The 20,078-nt window shown below is 37.0% G+C and overlaps 1 protein-coding gene and 1 pseudogene across 1 annotated transcript in view; one reads left to right on the top strand and one right to left on the bottom strand.

The window, feature by feature from the left end:
• The window catches only part of LOC149542791 (cell wall integrity/stress response component), a 117,285-nt gene that overhangs the window by 14,988 nt on the left and 82,219 nt on the right, over positions 1–20,078 (top strand). The gene's annotated exons all lie outside the window — the stretch shown is intronic.
• On the bottom strand, positions 598–19,516 carry LOC149542792 (lysine-specific demethylase JMJ27-like; annotated as a pseudogene).

Below are 20,078 nucleotides of genomic sequence, written 5' to 3'. Positions count from 1 at the left end.
TTACATACAATATATTTATAGAGGAATAAGAGGCACCAGTTTTATTCTCAAACATCACACCTCTTCATAAATAAAACTAACCAATGCTTAATTCCTCTAATATAACCCATATTGTAACCGGTGGTTGTATCATTCCAATGTTTAATTAATTTCGAATATGAGTCGAACTTTAGCCGTCAGTTACATCTCTCCCCGGGCTTGTAACATTCGATATGATTTCCTTTCAGTCCTGTGAATGCCTCTTGCGCAATCCTTCATACGCTGAATGGCCTCCTACCAGTCGCAATCTCCATTTTAAGCATAGATTTCTGAACACAAAACCGCCGTGGTCATGACTTGGAGCAGGCAATTCGAACTGGCATAAAAATTATCGTGCCCTCCTCTTAGGCACATGTTTTCGAACTCGGGTGTCTCCCACCGCGCTTGATCAAACCTCTATATCCCGAACCTGCAATAAGGCACAGGAAATCCTCAGATGTTAGTTACAAACAGTAAATCCTCTTCCTAAGAAATCTGGTGAAGCATGGGTGCCAAAGATTCCTCGACTGAGCACATCGTCTTGAAAAGAAAATACTTCTAAGACAGAATACTTTCATCCTATTTCCCGGCCCTACTTGCAGCATGAAAAGCCGCACTACATATCATATGTCCGCACTCTTTAGAGATGCCCGCACATTTTAAAACTTTTTCACACTCTGTACCCGCAGGCATTGGCTCCACATATAGATTTTCATTTTCTGAATCATTGTGGATGGACTCCACACCATTTTCTGAACCAGCAGAAAATGAATCTAAGTTCTCATATTCATTTTCTGACTCGGGTGCAGTTGACTCATTTCCATTCTCATATTCATTATCTGAGATAGGAGAAGTTAATTGCTCAATTTTGGTCTCATTGTCATTTTCAGAAACTTCGGGAGTTGATCCAACATTTTCATGTCCATTTTCTGTAATAAGATCATTTTCTAAAACAGATGGTGTTGCCTCCAGTTCATTGTTCTTCCTTTCCCTCTTCAATTTGTTGACTTCTGTCACAGCAGAGTTGACTGCATGGAGAATCATCTTCTTAACCTCTAACTTGTCTTCCTTGGCCCTGTTGTTCTTTGGAAGCAACCAAAACTCTTCAGTCAATCAAATGCATTCATGCACATTTTCAGGAGAGAATGAAGTCAAGCACAACTTTTATACAGGACTTTAGATTTCGAACTTGATGGGGGCATCCAGCAGGAATAAATACTGCCTCGCCAAGCTGTTGTTCAAATGTCCATGGCTCTACCTGAAATTCTTCCTTCAGTTTCTTTTTACGCTCTCTGTCCAAGTAAAGTGTCTGATCACGAATGGGATGAATGACAGAATGGACAGGAGCAGCCCGTGTGTGTCTGAATTCCTTTGAATGCTTTTTGAGATAAGCCTGTAATTTGGGTACATCCTCTCTATGAAAAATATCCCAAAGAGCTCCTCCATAACTGATGGAAATATTATCTTTATCACAATTCTTGATTCCAATTTCAGGCTTTGATTCAGCTCCTTTACACGTAACATCACTACTTCTGGCATTTCCTAAAATTTCTGGCTTATTTTCATTCTTTTTCAGATCTTGTTCTTCTGTCATTTTTTGCCCATTTGCATTATAGTTCTGATGATTTTCACAAGACTCAGATAACAGAGGCTTTCCTATGCCTACTTCCTCAGAGACAATGGTATCAGCCTCAAATTCCACTTTGGGTGGTCTTCCTCTTTTTTTCACATGGACAGATTTATCGATATCCTTTGAATTTCCATAGAGTTCATTCAAATCCATTTCTCTATATTTCTGTTGTAATTTCTCTATTTTATGAATTTGTTCATTTGAGAACTTGACCTCAGCAATATGTGTCAATACATTCACTGCATCAGACATATCACAGTGTAACTTTGTAACTGAGTCCCCTCTACCAAGTTAATACCGGGTACCATAAGCTATATATGTTTTTGGGCCCAGATCGGGTTTCAGACAGTCTTTAGCAAGTTTTGTGGCAAGATTAAGAATGCCACATTTAGGATGGGTGTACTCCTCGAAAAGTAAAGCACTGATAAATTCAGCACCATGTCGAGGTAGACGTTCTTCAAAGTAATTTCAGGGAGGCCAATCCTTGAGCTTCAACATTTCAGGCCACCTTTTCCATTCCCCCCTAGCTGCACATTTAGAAGTATGTAATGCACAAAAACCTACAAGATTCAGAAATCAGGGACTTCTATACTCAATAGCTCATATTGTACATATTGTGGCTCCTTCTCAGTTAAGAATTGCTCTTGGTCTTTCCCAGAAATAAATAATAATCTGAGTTCTGATTAGAATACATTTGCTTCATCGTCCCAATACAGCATTTTATGTCCAAGATTGAAGGACATTTAAAACTGTTCTGCAAATATGCTTTCAGACTCATGCTTCTTTTCAGGGCACCACTGGCAGATTAGGAAACACATTGTGTAGAAAATACTTCGCATAGTATATCTCGAGGTTACTTGTCCTTCAAGTCTACACCAATCAAGAGTAATCAGTATGCTCAGCATATGTGCAAGGAATTTGAAAACTGGAACAACTGGCAGCGATCCTGTCTAATTAGATAATTTTCAAAAACGCTCAATCCCTCTTCAATATCTGAACCCCCTTGATACCTGCTTTTGAGACCTATTGCACTCCTTAAATAAAAAAGGAAACCAAATTTTTTTGGCTCCATCAGTATCCACAAGAACTGGATAATTGACAGCGTTGCTCACACCACATGTCAAGTGAGAGGAGCAAGTTCCACGAGGTCGAGGCCTATGATGGAGGAATGGTGAAGTTCGGTAACAACTCACCATGCATGGTGAGAGGTAAGGTCCTGTAGCCCAAATTAATCCACTACTTGTGAAGATGTGTATCTAGTGGAGGGATTAAAATATAACCTGTTGAGCGTGACTAAACCAATGGACAAAGGTTAGAAGTTCGAGTTTAACAAAAGACACTACAAAATATTTGACAAGACATGCAAGCTACTAACTACATAGAGCAAAGAAGAGGTAACCTCTTTTACCTCAATATTTCTGGTAATACTTGTATGGTAGCTAGAAATGAAAATAGTTGGTTATGGCATAGGAGGCCGTGTCATGTAAATTTTGAAAGCATTGTTAAATTAGGAAGGGAAAACTGTATAAGGGGTCTACCCCCTATTACTAAACTTGACAATTTTATGTGTAAAGATTGTCAACTAGGAAAGTTGGCAAGTTCAAGTTTCTCTTGCTAGTCACTTACTTCAGAACATGTATTAGATCTAGTTCATACTGACTTGTGTGGTCCCATGAGGATGAAGAGTGTATCTGATGACAAATACTTTATGTTGTTTATTGATTATTTTTCTAGAATGATGTGGATTGTTTATTTAAAAGAATAGTCAGAAGCCTTCCACATGTTCAAAGTGTACAAATCTAAGGTGGAAAGAGAGATTGGTAGGGCATTGAAGTGCTTGAGATTAGACCAGGGAGGTGAGTTCACCTCACAAGAATTTAAAAGCTACTGTGGGAGCACAAAATCAAAAGGCAAGAGTCAGCTCCTAGGACACCTCAGTAGAGTGGTGTTGTTGAAAGAAGAAACAAACTATCATAGACTGTGCTAGAACATTGATGATCCAAAATAATGGTCCACATATCTACTGGAGAGAGGTTGTAAGCACAATTGTATACACCTTGAACAAGGTACAAGTGAAGGGGACAAAGAAGACTCCCTATGAATTGTGGTTTGGTCATACACCATTTGTCAGTTACTTCAAGGTATTTGGAAGCAAATGTTATATCAAGAGGGATGAATACCAAGGAAAGTTCAAGCCTAAAAGTGATGAGGGTATCTTTCTGGGATACTCTACCAAGAGTAGGGCATATCGATGTCTGACTTCGAACATACAAAATTATGGAATTTGCCAATGTAAAGGCGGATGAATTCTCAGATAAGAATGAGGAAGACAACAAGAAGGAACCAAAAGATTGCAAGCAATTTGAGTACATCCTACTAAGTGATATAGTGGAGAGAGTACTGATTGAGGAAAAACCTATACATGAAATTGTATCAGCTCAAGCAGAAGAAGCCCGACTAGAAGAGTAGAGAGTAGAGGCATTTGAAGGAGAATCGGTGCGAGCAAAGTATGTGCGAGCAAAGTATGTGAGAAGACACCACTCAGCAGATCAGAGCATTGGGGACAAGGATGTTGGAGTAATAACCAGAAGAAAGGCGAGAGAGACAGTGTGTCTACTCTTACACATGGAGCCTAAGGCTACAAAAGAGGCTCTAAAGATCAAGACTGGAGAAGGGCCATGGAGGAAGAAATCAATTAGATAGTGAAAATTTTTTCATGCACCTTGGTCGCCTGACCAGATGACAAGAAAGTCATTGGTACAAAATGGGTGTTCTGAAACAAAATGAACGAAGATGGAGAAGTGGTCAGAAACAAGGCTTGACTTGTTTGCAAGGGCTATGCATAAGAGGAACACATAGACTATGGAGAAACCTTTGCACCAGTGGCCAAACTGGAAGGAGTCAAGATACTCTTAGCATTTGTAGCACACAAGAACTTCAAGCTATATCAGATGGACGTAAAGTCTGCATTCTTGAATGGAGTTCTAGAGGAGGAAGTCTATATTGAGCAACCTGAAGGAATTGAAAATGAATGAGACAGGAACCAAGTATGTAGATTGAGAAAAGCCTTGTATGGATTGAAATAAGCACCAAGAGCATGGTATTAGAGGCTACACTCATACTTGATAAAGATTGGGTTTGCAAGAACCAGTGATAATTGCAATCTATACATGAAGTAAGAAATAGAAACAAGTTTGCGGATTGCAGAGATCTTTGTGGATGACATCATCTTTGGAGAAGATGAGCTAAGTGTTGATTTTGTCGAAGCCATGAAGGAGTTCGAAATGTCCATGATTGGAGAAATCAAGTTCTTCATTGGACTTCAAGTGCCCTAGTTAAAAGGAGAAATCTTCATAAGGCATATTAAGTATGTAAAGAAATATTGAGGACATTTGGTATGGAGGAATCAAGACCGGTAGGAACTCCAATAGCAACTGGTTGCAAGCTATCAAAGGAAGATGAAAGCCCTGAAGTGTATGAGACACTTTACCAATCCATGATTGGTAAATTGCTGTATGTGGTGCACAACATACCACACATAGCACAAGTGGTTGGGTTAGTGGCTAGATTTTCGGGCAACCCAAAGGAATCACGCATGGTAGTTGTGAAAAGAGTCTTCAGGTATCTAAAGGGGTATTGAAGAATATGGTCTATGGTATCCTTGCAAAGGTAACTTTGAACTTAGTGTCTTCATAGATGCTGATTGGGCAGGAAACATAGATGATAGGAGGAGGAAAACTAGAGGTGCATTCTTTCTTGGAGGAAGACTGGTTGCTTGGACCAGTAAGAAGCAAAATTGCATATCGCAGTCAACTGCTGAAGTAGAATATGTAGTTGCAACAATGAATTGCACTCAAGTTGTTTGGATCAAACAACTATTTGAAGGAATCTAGGAGAAAATGGAGGAATTGATAGTTATCAACTGTGATAACACTAGTGCAATCAATATATCGGATATCCAAAAAGCTAGTTATGCACTAGAAGACAAAGCACATATCCATCAAATACCATTTTCTGAGGGAAAAAGTGCAAGCAAAAGAGGTCAAGTTGGAAAATGTACCAACCAAGGAACAATTGGCAGATATCTTTACAAAGCCTCTTTAGAAGGATACTTTTGAGTATCCTGAGAGAAAGGTCAAGGGTCTTACCCCTATCTAGCCTGAACTAAGCTCAGATAGACAGTTGTCAATCCATGATCAAGGCGCGAAGAAGACTAAAGGTGGATTGATGAGAACAAGGGACTACTCTATAGGGGGAGGAGTCAAGAGAGCAACATGCGAGAAAAGGTGGTCACCTTTGGCATTGCCGCCAAAGGGGGAGAAGTTGAGAGAAGGAGCAAAGGAGTTGCAGACGATCGAAGCATGAAAATGCACTATCTTAGGGGGAGACAATAAAAGAAGGAAAGAAAAAGCACCCATGCGAAACAGACAATGTTAAAATGACTAAGTGTTGCTGTCAATGCCAAAGGGGGAGATTGTTGTCCCAAGTGTCTTGAAGACTAACCGGTAGACTTAGTCATCGAAGGTTTTGTGATTGTTGACAACACGTACAAAGGAATCATGACCGGTAGAGGCACAACCGACAAAGCACACCAATGTGCGACTCTAACTCACAAGGGTAATCTGAGCCAAGATAATGTGGAAGCCTAGTAGAGGCAATGACAAAGGTGATCCACTTAGACAAAGCATGCAAGTGAAGTCTGTGTAAGCAAGAGGAAGCAAAGCAGAAGGAAAAGCAGACAAAGGTGAGTTGAATCAGCCAGGTCAGCATGATGAGCATGAAGCAAGAAACCTGTGATTGCCTAGTCATGAAGAGGGCAAGAGTGCACTCAATGTTGCATTTAATGGTGATGGGGAAAGGAATTCTTTCCAACAATAGCAAGTCATCAAGAACACATGACACCCATAACTCCTGTACAAACATGCCATAACTTGACAAGAGTGACAAACTATTGCAACAGGAGGCCGAGCTAGTAGTAGGGTGGGAATTCAAATTTTGAATTCTCAGATCAAGTGTTCCAAGTGAAGCAAGAGGAAAGTATAAATGCAAACAAAGCTGAAAGAATAAGTGTTATATTGCCAAGCGAATAACCAAAGAGCTAGCAGAGCTGAGCTAAAGTGGAATTTCATAGTTTGAAGGAGAGTGATTTGAGAAAGGTCATCTTCAAGGGGTGATTGTACTGAGAAGAGGAGAGTGAGCCCAAACAACATAAGGTGTATCATGTGCATAAGCAAGGAGAGGCAAGCACACAAGTGATTAGAGTCTGAAGATTGTAGAGTCGAGAGAAAAAGCTTAGTTCCAGATTGGTCGAGTGTTGAAGAAGGATCTATATCAAGTTAAGTTCAATAGCTAAATTGTTAGATCATTTTATGTTGTTCACTAATCTTTACAGTGTCAAAATCTTTTAACAAGGATAAGGTCTTGACCGAGTGTACTTCAGAAGAGTGAAAACTTGTGAGGATTGACTTGAACATAGTGGTTTTTACCCTAGCTTGGTTTCCACGAGATAAATACTGTGTTATGTGTCGCTATTTTCATGTTATGTGTTTTGGCTTAATCCTGATTGGTTAAGTTATAGCTAGCACTAACCTGTAGATAAGTGAGAAGGGCGATTTGAAGTAAAAAGTTGAGATCAACAAGTATCCTGATTCACCACAGCCCCCCGTCCAGTATACTAACCTGTGGTAGGGACTACACTACCTCCATAAAAAAGAGGTAGTATTACCAACAAAATGAGTATTAACGAAAGCCTCATTATTGGGGAGAGAGATACCACAGACAAGAGGATAGCTGAGATTGATGCTCAATACATAAAATAATGCATCTGAAAGGGACTATAGGGAAGCCTTGTCTAACAAAAATTGAGGAGGAAGCCAAAAACAATTTGCATATATAAGACAAAAGACCACTCAATTCTATCATAAGTCTTTTCCAAGTCCAATAGGATCATGTATAAATTTTGATTGCTCGCCCTGACTTAGTCCATGCTTTCCCAATTAGCAATTAGATTCTCCAACATATACTGCCCCTTTATAAAGTGCGTTTGAGTTATAGAGACAACATTACCCTTTATCCAGAATATTATTAACCTCCTAGCCAGTAGCTTCATGAAAATTTTGTAGGTCACATTTAATAGTTTTATTGGTCTCCAAATCTTTATTTGATTCTTCCTCCCATTTTTAGGAATTATTTTATCACGCTCTCTTAAAATTAGCTCCCAAGGATCCATAGTGGCAGACTTCCCATTCTGAAAAGTCTCAACGAGTTCTTTGATATCATCAACAATATTAACCATGTCAAGTAGGGCAGCATCAGATGTGCAATTTTCTTTATATTAATTCTTTCTCAAAAGGTTCTAGCTTCCCTAGCTTGAGGAATCTTCAAAAGAGTACATGGTTTGGTAAAAGGAGAAGAAAACCTCTTTCATGAACCATAGGTCATCAGACAAGAACCCTTGAATTTGATTGGACCAATTCTTTGTAATGTTTTGCCCATAAATAAAGATAAACAACAATAAACAAAATAGAGAACAATAAGAAACATAAAGACAACAATTTATCCTGAGAAAACCCTCCAACTTGAGGGGAAAAACCCAACCACACCAAAGATATTCTCTTTTATTAAATAATAGAGGTTTGAGTACAATACTTCTAACTAAATACAACACTCAACCCACAAAGCAATCGTACATATCTTGAATTGAGAGACTCTTTATATCATAACTGTAAGTCTCTTCATTTACCAAATGCGAGTCTCTTCATATTTCTGAATGCATGTCTTTTCATATTTCTGAATGCATGTCTTTTCATATTTCCAAACATGTGTCTCTTCATATAAAGAACAATAGATGTATCTCACAAAACTAGGACATATCATCTCAGGTAGATATTCTCTCTCATAACTATAAAAAGTTCAACACTCTTAGCAAGAGAGAGAATGCTCATATGTCTTGCCATCTCTAGCATGACAAACATAAGAAGCTGTAACAAAAAAATCAATAACAAAATCTCATAACGAATTTTCTAAACATAAAATTGTCATTCAACATGATATTCACCATGGGCACTCCTAGAGGGTGAAATAAAAGAAAACTAAGTCATGGAGTCACAAGACTTCCACCATGGTTACTCCCAAAGGGTGGATGCACCATACTTACTCGTAGAGGGTGGAATGAGGACTTTCACCTAAGACTTCTCTTAGAGAAGAATGCATCTCCACCATGTCTACTCATAGAGAGTGGATCCACCATACCTACTCACAGAGGGTAGAACAAGGGATTTTACCTCGAATTTCTCTCGTAGAGAAAAACTCATTAACAAGGGATTTCACCTTGAACTTCTCTCATAGAAAAGAACTCATTAACAAAGGATTGCGCCTCAAGCTTCTCCTTCACAAATTGAAACTCGTTAACAAGGGATTGCACTTCGAGCTTCTCCCTCCTAGAGAAGAAATCATTTAACAAGGTATTGCACCTCGAGCTTCTCCCTCTCAAAAAATAATTCATTATAGCACATAAGAAGAACAACTGAATGTTGAGACTACCCCTTAGTAGGGGATTGTATTCTCACAGCTAAATTATCACAATAAATTCTAGAAGACTTGAATGCTTGATCAAACAAGAAGAGCTTACTGATCTTCTGCAAAGGACTTGACACTCTTCATCTGCCATGGAACCTCTCTCTAAATCTCAATGAGCCTGAAGATGTCTTTCCTCTTCCGCTCAACAAGCTTTCCCTTTATGAAATAAATATTTTCAGTCTCAACCACATCTTTAGTGCATTATCCCTTTGATAGGTTGCCTTGAATTTTCAGAATTTAACTCCCTTTGAATGCAATTTCTCATCATCCTTAGGCTTCTCAATCCATCTTGGAAGCATTTTAGAGAGGTTAGTAAATATTAGAAGCATTTGAGCAACAAATCCTTCAATTGAGTTACTTGAGCCTCTAGCTCCATAGTGAATGTCACAAAAATAACCCACGATAATGATGAAGCCATAACAAAATCTTCATTTCGATAAAGCACTACACACACAATGTGCAACTCTGCACACACATGATGTTGCAACAAATACCACTCATTAAAAACTAAACCAACCATGCAGCTCTAATAATGTCTCCACCATACACACAAACAAGGTGCTCTCCAAACAATCACTAACTGATAATCACGCACCTCTGTCAGAATTTTTTTCTTTTTCTTTGTGAAGCCTTAGACAAGAGAACCCCCCTATGCTGAATGAAGAAGTGATCATATACAAGATGTTCAACTTTACAATTAATATAGGCAGCCATAGAATACCAACAATCTATCATGCCTCTTTGTATGTGCTCACAATAGCAACAAAGAAACTATCAGGAATTGTGGATATTGTTGGCACTTGGATGAGTCGCTGAGATGTTGTATTGATGACAACATATGTTCTTATGTTCATGACATACTCAAATTTTATATATTGCAAGTTATTTATTAGATCGACGATGTCAGTGGTCGACAGATTTAGATATGCGAGCTTACATGTGTCTAGTAGATTTAGTGTAGACATCATATCTTTGGTTTCTATACTTTATGAGATATTTTGGTTAAGTTACATATTGTTTAGTGATGACTGGTCACTGACCAGTGAACAAGAATTAGTGACAGAGACAGTTGCATAAATTTTTGCTATATCTTATTGGCAAATCGGAATTAATTTTAGAAGACTTGTTTGTGTGCCTATGTTCAGAATTGTGAGTCATTTGGATTATTCTGGAAAGGTCGCTAATGTGTAACGTGTAGTATATTTTACTGGCAGTCGAGTGTGATATTCTAACTTGTGGTTAATCATTGGGAAATGTAATATTATTATTGTAGCATGTGGGAAACTTAATGTAATGGTTGTGTTGATACTTATGAATGCATGTATGCCTTAGCATGGTCCTATGTAACTAACTCTACATTGGGGAAGCTCTATTTAACCAACCTAATTAATCATTTTTAAAGGGTATAAAACTATGTTGCCCCGAGTGTTCGGGACGGGGACGGCGAGGGATGGGGGGTGAAATTTTTTTCGCTGATTTTGGGGACGGTGGGGGATGACAAATGGGGATGGCTCTATAACAATAGGAAAATTAAAATGTATAGAGAAATTTAAATTATTCATATGAAAACATGGATAAAGCATACATATAGAATATTAAAATATAAGAATCATCAGAATTCATATGCCAAAGACGTGTTACTTTGATAGTCAAAGTCTAATGTGTTCGAGAAGTCAAAGTCAAAGTCGCCTAGTAGTCCCCAAGTCTCTGAGATGTTTCCAGGATTTGGACGGCTGAAAATATATCGGGGATGCGTCCCTAGGTAACACTGGTATAAAGGGAAGTTGTTTTCCTTGTTTGGATATGGATGAGATGTATGTCTTGTTACATATGATGCGAGCCTTAATGTTAGATTATTAGAGTAGAGCAATGTTGTTGTTGGTTGATTAAGTGGACTTCAAAGGAACTTTTTGGCAACTAAATTACCAATCAGTTAGTTCATGTTCGTTGGATATGTCATCTTGGAAGTATTGTCTTTCACTTTTGTTGGAGCACCTAGATAGTGGGTCTACTTGTTCTTTTCAGCCTTTAACAGGGTTAGAACCTTCTAACAAGGGTTCAAGGTCTCCTAACAGGGTTTTGTCCTTTAACAGGAACTGTTGTACTAAATGAATTGTATTTGACTCCTAACAAGGTCACACCCTTGCACAAGGAACTTATATATTAGTATACATCTTGTGGATACCATCTTGGGCGTGGTTTTCCCTTTGATCAAGGGGTTCCCTAGTCAACAAAATTATTGTGTTATGGTGTATGGTTTCTTATTGTTGTGCATCATTATTTTAATTGCTGGTGATGAGATTTATAAGTGTGGATTTATTTATATTTGTTCACAACTGATTCACTCCCCCCTCTCAGTTGTGTGTGGACTTCACTTCTTAACAATCGGTATCAAAGCACTAGGTCCTCTTTGAGAAGGAAGCTTAGCAGCTCGAGGAGATCTACTATGGCGTACAGGAAGGAGAGTCCTAAATTTGATGGTGACAACTATGACAATTGGAAGAACAAGATGCGAACACAATAGATTTGTATGGGAATTGATTGCTGGTTGATCACAAGAGATATAATTAATGTCATCATGCACTGACGAGGAGAAGGTATTCTAGTTCAACATGTTGTGTGCGGACTTCACTTCTTAACTATTGGTATCAAAGCGCTAGGTCCTCTTTGAGAAGGAAGCTTAGCAGCTCGAGGAGATCTACTCTGGCGTACAGGAAGGAGAGTCCTAAATTTGATGGTGACAACTATGACAATTGGAAGAACAAGATGCAAACACAATAGATCTGTATGGGAATTGATTGCTGGTTGATCACAAGAGATATAATTGATGTCATCATGCACTGAGGAGGAGAAGGTATTCTAGTTCAACATGATTGCAAGAGAAGCATCAATAAGTGCCCTATCTGAATCAAAATTCATTAAGGTAAAAAAAATTGACGTAGCATATGATATTTGGGTTAAATTAGAAAGTTATATTAAGGTGATGAATATGCAAAGAAGATAATGTTACAAAATTGGAAAACTAGAATAGAGAATGCTAGAATAGAGGAAGATGAAACTATTAGAGCATATGTGCAAAGGATTAGTGAAGTCACAACATGGATAAAGAGCACAAAAGGAACTAAAACAAAAGATGAAGTTGTTCAGAAAATTCTCAGATCCTTAGCACCGGGTTATGAGAACAAGGTCAATGTAGTTGAAGAAGTCGTTCCCTCATTGAAAATCTCAATAGAAAATTGTTGATTGGGAAGTTACAAGCTTTTGAAACTGCAAGATTGAAATATTCTTTACCTAGAATTGAGACTGCATTTAAGCAAGTGTATATAAGGACAAAAGAGTTCTTACCAAGAGGGCAAGCACTAGTAGCAAAAATCTTGGAGAATATGCAAGTGAATGGGAAGAGATTGAAGAAGAGGAAATAAAGATGGATGAACTTAAAGCCTTGAGCGCAAAGAGAGAACAAAGAGGTAGAGGAGTATTTAGAGGTAAGTTACCCATACACTAGTATAACTGCAAGAAAATTAGTCATTTTGCATCAAGATGGTCTACAAGAGAATCTAAGATTAAACCTAGACCCTACAAATCAAAATTCCTAAAGAATGTTTATATGTTAGTGATGATGAGATTGAGATTAGGGATATTAATTTTGAGGATAGTGATAATGAGGATGAAATAGGATTTGTTGCTATTAAGGATGAAAGCCATATTAAAGAAGAAAAACACTCATTTCACATGTTGAGAAAAATAGAGCAAATTGGATTATAGATAGTGGATATTGACATCCCATGACAGGTGACAAAGATAAGTTTGTAGAGTTGAGATTATGATGGAGGTGTTGTTAGAGTTGGTAATAATGTACCTTGCTTGATAAAAGGAAAATGTTCAATATCACTTAATGGTAAGACTAACATTGATGATGTTTTATTTGTAGATGGATTGATACATAATTTTCTAAGTGTTGGCCAGTTTGTAGACAAGGGTCATCATTGACAATTCATTGATAAGAAATACCAATTAAGGATAAGGAAGGAAATGAGATTGCAACTAGTAGTAAGACCAGTACTAATGTATTTCAATTAAACCCCTCAAAGATAAATTGTTTTATTGTAAAAATTGATGACAGTTGGTTATGGCATAGGAGATTTTGTCATATAAATTGATAACATAGTGAAGGTCAGTAATTCTAATGTGGTCAGAGATTACCTAAGATTGTGAAACCTTCTGACATGATTTGTAAGGAATGTGTAATGGAAAAATAGAAAAGGGGTACTATTGTGAGGTTTTCACACCATCGCCCCAAAACTTTGGGGACTCTCTTTTTTCGGGCAGGCCTTGGGCAATTTTTCGCGGATTTTTTGGAATTTTTTGGTTGCCTTGGCAATTTTTTCAGAGTTGTCCAGAGGTTTTCGATTTGAAAATTTTACACTTTGGACGTCTTCGGGCCAGGAGGGATTTGATTTGATTTGTTTTCACTCGGTGCGAAACTTGATTTTTTTGAAACATGTAATTTTATCCTTAGGCCAAACAGAATTCAACGATAACATTTTTTTGATGGTTAAAACAATATCTAGCAGGATAAAATTGGAATTTTTTGGACTTAGATGAAAGTTTGAAAATTTGAAATAATTGTATAAACTTGAGCATTTTCAAAAATAAATTTGTTAGATTTAGTCATTTCAGAAAATCTTGAATTTTTTGGTGAAAAAGGAAAAATTTTGATAGTGAAATTGAAATTGGAGTTTGAATTTTGATTGCCAGGAAAAGGATTTAATTTGTTAAAAAAAATTAAAATTGTATTGCAAAATTGAAATTAGATTAAATTGCAAAATCTCATTAATTTGGTTGAAATATTGCCTAGAAGATTTTAAAAAATATTAAAGGAAATTGGTAATTTGGAATTGAAAATTGATTTTGGCTTGCTAAATTTGATTTTAATGATATTTTAATTGCCAAAACGTTATTAAATGAAAATTTTGATATCTCCTAGGCTTACCTTGTTTCTATTTTACAATTTTTGATCAAAACTAGCAATTAAATGAGCCAATTTCAATATGGGCTAATTAAATTTAATGTTGCATTTAAATCTAGGCCATCAATTAAGGGACTAATATAATTTTGTTTTCCCTCCAGGCAGGTCGGCCCACTTGGAGAGGCAAAAATTGTAGTATAAGAGAGGCTTCCCCTCCTCTTATTTTCTCATTCCTTTTTCCTCTTCCTTGGATGTGTGATTTTCCTCTAGAGGCGAATTTCTTGCTTGGGTGATTTTTGGGGCAGATTTTCCATTTCTTGGCGGCATTCTTCTCCTTCTTGCTTGGGTGAATTTCTGCCCTAGGGCGATTCTGGAGTAGATCTGATTTTTTTCCAGCTTGGCTGATTTTTGTTGGGTCTGATTTCTCCATCTTTGGCAACGATTTCTCCTTCCAAAATTGGGCGATTTTATGTGGTGAAAGGACTATGTGATTTAGGGTTTGATTTTTGGCAAGTGTGGGCAATTTCAAGGAATTCGAAATTCTGATTTTTGCTAGGGCATCATTATTTGCAAGGAGGATTGAAATTTCTAAAATCTAATCCGAACTTGAAGAGGATTCGATTATTGGTAAAGGCAGATTTAAGGTAATTTTTTTTTCATTTTTAGAGGTGAAGATTGGTTTTAAAGGCGGATTCTATTCCTTATTCTTGCTTGGTTCGTTTCCCATATTTTCTTCTTGCACTCATCATCAACCACTTCATCATTCCATTGATAAGTTGAAGTTGGGAGATATAAGTGTAGATTTCATGATAGGACACTTGGAGAGGCAAAAATAAGCTAGACCACCCTAGGATTGAAGTTGGGAGATATAAGTGTAGTCCATCCTAAGGTAACAAAGAGGTAGAAATAAGTGGTAGTCCCACTCCTAGGAAAGAAGTTTGGAGATTGATAAGTGTAAAGATAGGACTTGGAGACACAAAAATAAGCTAGATTCCATCGATAGAAAGAAGGTTGGAGAATGATAAGTGTAGTTCATATCATTTCGAATGAAGGGGTAGAAATAAGTGTTTAGGATGGTAGATGTTAGTGCAAGCAAGAACCCAAAGGGAACAAATACCAAAAAATACAAGGAAGACATGATGCCTAAGACCACCTTCTTCTCGAAAGTGAGATGAACAAGTGATACCAATATCGGCATAGTGAACATGGTACAGTTGAAGGAAGGACAGTCCCCCATGGCGAAGAAGATCTACAAGAGTGGAACTATACATGTGGCGGCTTTCCCTCCTACCTTGCCTTGTTCGGAATTGGTAACGGAGTGTGCATCCTGATTTGATATTGTTACCAAGTCCGTCATTTTTGATGAAGGGAAGAGTGTTGGCTAACATCAATGGACAAGTGGTCGAAGAAGCATTTAATATTTCCCAGTATAAAGGCATGACAGTGGTAATGATGGATTAGGTGGTCAAGTTATTTCAGGATAATCAAGAGGATTACTTCATTCATCTAAAGCAGAATTGGTTACACAGGCAAGAAGGGAGTTACCAGGTTGTCAAAGCTCACCAAGTCAGATTTCAAATCAGAGTACGATGATCTTATTGTGCTTCTCAGCCAAATCATGGGCGTGGCTCAAGGTATGCAATTAAAGAATTGGATGTACTACTTTAGTGATGAAATTGAAAATAGAAAGAGAAAATTTGATTGGGCTAGAATTATAAGCAAAAATTTAGAGCTGCGACGTTGGATAGTGCAAAATCAAAAGCAATTCTACATGGGTTCCTATCTTTTCTATTTGATTGCGAGACTATATGAAAATCCTGAACTTAAGGCCTTAGGAGTGATTGGCAATGGATCGGGGCAATGTTTGGTGCATGAGTGCTATCCACAGCTTCATTTGCACAACACCAAAGATTATAAGATGTTTTATGACGCTTTTTCCATGAAGACAGTAAGGATATTACAAGGGACACTTGCTAGAAGGCTCTCAACGGAAGCGGAAGTAAAAGTTAAGAAGTATGGGAGTTGGTTCATCCAATTTCCGCAATTCACATATACTAGAGTGGCAGGAAGTACAGTTTGTCCCAAGAGATTTCCGAGGTACCCACCCGACAAAATAGTTTTGATAGAGTTGGCTAGGCAACTTGAGCATTATGACAAAATGATGAAATTTAAAGGTGAGATAGGGATTACCTTCTCATTTGGAATAGGCAATGATACTTGCCCTAATCCTATCACGTTTGCCGTTGCGGAGAAAAAGTTAGAATGGTATCATCTAGGATGGTATAGAGCAAGACAAGGATTCGATCCTAATGGTCTTATCAAGGTATCTCACAGAAATACATTCAAACATATTCCTACTATAGAAGATTTTTGGGCCAATGCACAAGATGATTTTCATGTGAGAAAGCTAGCTTTCTCAAGATTGTCAGTGGGCATGATGAGGGCAATTAGATGGAGAGGGCTTGATATTCCTGATCAACTAGAAGATGATGAAAATGTGCTAAGAGAGGATTATGATACAGTGGATGGAACAAAAATGGGTCCAGTGGATTGGGATGATCATCGAAATCCTTCCTTAAAGGTAGTTACAAGGACAGTTGATCTACACACTGAGTCGTTGTATAATGAGAAGTTAAGGCAATTACAAAGTTAGAAGGTACGCCTTACTTATGAGAAGATGAAACTAGAGGAAGAAGGTCTGGCGGAGTTAGTCAGACAAAAAGGTGGGGACAGTAGCCAACAAAAAAGAGTAGTTAAGAGCAAGAGGAGAACGTTAATGAGATAGAATTTGGATTGAGATTGGATTGAGTTGGGGAAGGTTGCCATCAAGAAGAAGCATTTGGGCACCCTCACCTACCTCAATGCCTTTATCGGATATGCGAAAGAATATGAGAAGGATCATGAGAAGACACTGCAAACAGCGAGCAACATGATGAATTCAGCTGAGCTCAAGATGAAGCACACGTTTTGCCCTCCCATGAAGGAAGTCAACGATAGGCTAGCCAAGTTCATTGCTTTGGCTAAAAGGATGAAAGAAAAGGGTAGAATTATATTAGAAGATCATTTGATGTAAGCCCAAGTGGCAATTTCTCCTTCTTGGGTAGGATAGGTGTCTGATTCTGATTGGCTACCATTTTGGTGCCTTCTCATTGGTTGCCACTTTTCCTTTTTTTCGTTGGTCCATTGATGAGGTGGCGCTTTCTCATTGGCTGATGGGTTGGCAACCCTAATTAGGGTTTCTGGGATTTGATTTGGATTGTTGATTTTGCCTCTTAATCTCTACCGTTGGTTGTAATTTTGGCCTCTATATAAGGCCATTTGCTCTCATTTGTAAAGGGTTGAAGAAAATTGTTGCTTAAGATAATACCAAAATTGCTTCTCTTTGTCATTGTTGTGACTTGCATGGTGATTAAGAACACTTGGTGTTATTGCATGGTTTTTACTTCCAATAGTTAAAGTTAGATTCCTTTGAAGTTGTTAAAGTAGATTTTATTTCAAGAAGTTGTTAAGTAAGAGTAAGAGTAGATGGATAGTTGCATGGTGATATTAGTGGATGTTTGATAGGGATCTATAAACTAGGCCACTAGCTTCCTAGTGGCTTGTTAGGAAGGCTTGCGTGGTAATCTAGTTTTTTTTCCCTTGAATCATTGCATCTATGGAGGTAGAGCCGCTGGTAAGCTTTCATCAGATTCGATCCCCGTCCATTTGCTAATCTTTCCATTCATAGGAGTAGGAGTAGAGCAACAAGTAGTTTAGTAGTTGGAGTTCAATCGAGAAGGAAGTTAGGAGAAGAATCATTGGCAGAGACACCCCCCATCACCATCACCATCACAATCAACATCATTTGGTACTCATATATTTTACAAAGCCAGACATCATCACCATCACACCAAAGGTCCAAGTTATCCTCGAATGAACAACGTAAGGCCGCCTATGTGATTAACCAACAAATCACATTAATATAACTGAGTTAGTGTCCATAGATGTAAGGAACATTGGAGTTTTTCTCATGTCTTTGTGAGGATTTAGTTTTCAAGAGAGGGATTGAGTGTTTGATATTCTGTATCAAGTATTCAATCGCTATATGTTATGTAGTAGTACAAAACTGACATCAACAAGTACATTTCAAAGTAAAGCATTTACTACTTAGAGAAGTTGAAGATTGTACATATAGATTTATGTGGACCTACCAAGACAAGAACATTCTACGGTGAGAAGTATTTTATTCTTTTCATTGATAATTTCATTAGAATGATGTAGCTTGCTTTCCTAAGTGATAAATTTGAGGCATTTGATGATTTGAAGATCTTTAAGGAAAAATTTGAGGATGAATGAGGATTAAAGATAAAATGTTTAAGGTTTGACAGAGGTGGAGAATTTATATCTAATCAATTCAATGCATATTGTGAGGATAATAGAATCCACAGACAAATTTCAGCTCCTAAAACACCACAACAGAATGGAGTAGCATAGAGAAGAAACATAACAATTTGGGAGTTAGTAAGCAATGTTACTTGAAGGTAAAGTGACACATGTACATTGGACAAAAGTAGTAAATATTGCAGTATACACCATAGTTTAAAAATTCGGTTTTGGCAATATCTTGGCAGACCCAAAAAAAATTGAAAATATCGGAATCAGCAAAAACTCAGCTAAAAATTCGGCAATAAATCAACATTTTTATCGAACATTTTAAAATATACAATTTCTTTAAATATTCTTAACAACTCATACATACACACCAAATGATTTGAATTAACGAATTGAATCTAATAAATCTATATGTATTGATAATAGATTATTCATAAGAAATATCTGATATTCATATATTCATGAAACATAAAGAATATAAATTTATAAATAATAAATATATTATAAACTAAACTTTATATATAAATTTTATTTTTAAGTTTTTGTAGTTATCCAGTTTCTGTACTAGTATATTTATTGGTAACTAGATAACTATAATTTTTTTAAAAATAGATAAAATTATAATTATAAATACTGGTAATATAAATTGATAAAATTGATAACTATTAATAATTATAAAATTGATAATTATAACTAGTATTATGCACTTTGCATTTTAATTGGATTAAGTAAAAATAAAATAAACATAAAAATAATAATGTGTCACGTTAAAATAACAAACATGGAATAAAATTTTAATTTTTAGCAATAACTGGTAAAATTATTGGTAAAGAGACGATGCCTAACTCACTTGTTTTGTCATTGTTGATGCCGACGAACTCCACACCTAGTTTGTCAGTGCTGATTGACAAATCTGCTGCACTTGTCGCTCGTCGCCCAGCTGCCACCATTTTTGGTGATAAAAACATTACAAAATGAAAACACATGTATCAGGTCGTGATTGTATTTACTATTTTTCAAACTTTTTTCCAAGGTTGACTAGTCCACAATTTTCACCCCTAAAATTGCGCATTTTGGCATTTTTTTGGGCAAATACGCAGCGTGTAATTGGAGAATTTTGGTGCCGATTTTTTGGGCCTTTAAATTGGTAGCTCCATGGTTGCGCAACATATTGCAATTTTTCCAATTAAACACAGTTTTTTAAAACTATGGCATACACCATGAATAGAGTTTAGATTAGAAAAAGAACATGTAAAACACCTTATGAACTTTGGTTTGGTCATACACCTACTGTTAAACATTTTAGAATTTTTGGGGGTAAATGTTACATCAAAAGAGATGATGAAATAGGGAAGTTTGACCCTAGAAGTGATGAAGGAATATTTCTTAGATATTCTACTAAAATTAAGGTTTATAGATACTATAACTTAAGAGGCTAAAGAAGATTGTTGAAAATGCAAATGTAGAATTGATGAAATATTTTAGGTACAAGAAAGAACTTTTGAATATGAT

Source organism: Cupressus sempervirens, chromosome 8, assembly GCF_028749045.1.
Source record: "Cupressus sempervirens isolate cs-2001-9-10 chromosome 8, ASM2874904v1, whole genome shotgun sequence".
NCBI classification, from domain to species: domain Eukaryota; kingdom Viridiplantae; phylum Streptophyta; class Pinopsida; order Cupressales; family Cupressaceae; genus Cupressus; species Cupressus sempervirens.
This window is presented reverse-complemented; position numbering and strand designations above follow the sequence as displayed.